The sequence below is a fragment of the Triticum urartu genome, unplaced genomic scaffold (assembly GCF_056163025.1).
Source record: "Triticum urartu cultivar PI428250 unplaced genomic scaffold, HENAU_Tu73 scaffold130, whole genome shotgun sequence".
Taxonomy (NCBI): Eukaryota; Viridiplantae; Streptophyta; class Magnoliopsida; order Poales; family Poaceae; genus Triticum; species Triticum urartu.
In genome coordinates, this window is record NW_028259766.1 from 34,763 (window position 1) to 37,500 (window position 2,738).

Genomic DNA, 2,738 nt, shown 5'->3' on the forward strand with positions numbered 1-2,738 from the left:
TACAGCACCTGCTGCTCTAGCTAATTGCCCACCCCTTCCACGTGTGATTTCTATGTTATGCATGGCCGTGCCTAAGGGCATATCGGTTGAAGTAGATTCTTCTTTTCTCTCAAAAAACCCCTTCCCAAACTGTACAAGCTTCTTCCAAAGCATACGGCTTTCTAGATGTATATGACGATCTCTAGACAGATGGATCTTATATGAATCATATGATGAAGTACCACATGAGTGGATATATAGGAAAGGAATCCAAATCTGCCGAATCGCTCATGTTATGATCTTCTACATCCTAGGTCTCTGCGTTCCGTCATCTGGCTTATGTTCTTCATGTAGCATTCAGATCGAATGACTCTATGAAATTACGTCGATACTTCCACATATTATGGGTAACGTAGGAGACATCCCTATTTTCCCCCGGGGGTCTTAATTACCACTGCTTAGCTTTCAATTTGCCTCTGACCATCAAATTAAATGTGAATAACCCGTCCTCCTCTCTTTGAAACAAGGGGCGCTTCCGGTTCTGTGCGTGCTTCAAACAATTTTGTCTTCTCCATATTACCATATCTCTAGAGCCAATAATTTTCTATGAGGAACTACTGAACTCAATCACTTGCTGCCGTTACTCAACAGTTTTCTGTTGAGGTCTATCCCGTAGAGGTAGTCAAATTGGATCAGTGATCGATTTCTAGGTTTCGTCGTAAACCTAATTGGTTACTTCCAATTACGTAAATCAATAGTTCAAACCGCACTCAAAGGTAGGGCATTTCCCATTGATATAGGAACTTTTGTACCAGAAACAATAGTATCTCCAATTATAGCCCCTCTGGGATGTAAAATATATCTCTTCTCACCATCCCCATAGTGTATGAGACAAATGTATGCATTTCGATTAGGGTCGTATTCTATGGTTACGATTCTACCAGATATGTCTTTTTGATTCCGTCGAAAATCTATTTTACGGTATAGGCGCTTATGACCTCCCCCTCTATGCCTTGCGGTAATGATTCCTCTGGAATTACGACCTTTACCACAACGGTGCCGTCCATGGATCAAATTATTTCGTGGATTGGATTTCACTTGCCTGTCTACGGTTCCCTTGCGTGTGCTCGGGATAGGTGTTTTGTATAAATGTTTCGCCGTATTATTAAGTATTCTCCTTTAGTTTTTTTCTCTATCTAGAAGTGGAATAGAATAACCCGGTTGAAGGGTAATGATCATACGTCTGTAATGCATTGTATGGCCCAGAATAGGTCCTATTCTTCTACCTTTTCCAGGTAGTCGATGGCTATTCACAGCTACCACCTTAACACCAAAGAAGAGTTCGACCCAATGCTTTATTTCTGTCTTAGTGAATCCCGATTCGACATTAAAAGTATATTGATTCTTTCCCAATAAACGAAGACTTTTTTCTGTAAATACTGCGTATTTGATTCCATCCATAAATCGACTTTCCCTCCTATGCTCTGAGTTCCAGTATCGATAAGAATTCGAGTTCTTATTGTTCTTATGTTATGGTATGAATATACCATACCAATTCGTTATGTATGGATGATGGATGAGATTCCATGGATAGAGAGCCAGTTCCAATAGACTTATGGAATGTTCCCGTTCGTGTGCATCCAGCAGGAATTGAACCCGCAAATTTACCAATTATGAGTTGGGCGCTTTAACCATTCAGCCATGGATGCTTAACAGGGATCATCGTACATCGTAAATAACCAATTTTCATATAGAAAGACATATCATAGAAAAATGAAATCGAAAATATTCCGAGATGGCAAATATTCGGAGATGACTATGAAAACACCTCTCTGGATCCTCGAATTGAAAGAGAGATTGAGAGGGATCAAGAATCCTAATTCTCGCTATTTGGAATGGATCCAATTCTATTGAGTCTGACTCATAGTGATCATTTCTCTTTAGCAAAGAATGACCTTGGTTATCAAAGGATTGAACAACCGGGATCCATTTACTTATGATACCTAGTTGGCATTGATAACAAGGATCTAATGAATTATGAGTTTAATAGATCCTCTTTAGCAGAAAGACGTATATTCCTTGCTCATTATCAGACAATCACTTATTCCCAAACCTCGTGTGGGACTAATCGTTTTCATTTACCATCTCATGGAAAACCCTTTTCGTTCCGCTTAGCCCTATCGGGTATTTTAGTGATAGGTTCTGTAGGAACTGGACGATCCTATTTGGTCAAATACCTAACGAAAAATTACGATTTTCCTTTCATTAAGGTACGAGGGCTTCTTATTCCACAAGAACGAAAGCACCTTTTCATTCTTTCATATACTAGGGGTTTTTACTTGGAAAAGACAATGTTCCATACTAAAGGATTCGGGTCCATAACCACGAGTTCCAGTGCACTAGATCTTGTAGCACTTAGCAACGAAGCCCTATCCATTAGTATTCCACATAAGAAATCCATTCTAGAAAAAAATACAATTAGATTAGCTCTTCATAGACAAACTTGGGGTTTGCGAGCCAAGGTAAGATCGGCTCGGGATCATGGGACCCTTTTCTATCAGATAGGAGGGGCTCTTGTACAAAATAGACTTACTAAGTAATAACCCCATAGAATCTATCTATATAAAGATAAAGAGGCAATCGTGTCAGGAAGCGGGTTTTTCTTTGGCCAAAAGGTACTTCGAACTTGGAACGAGCATGAAGAGATTAACGAGACTTCTTTCTCTTTTGAGTTTTTCTGGCGGACCTGCCGCGCAAGA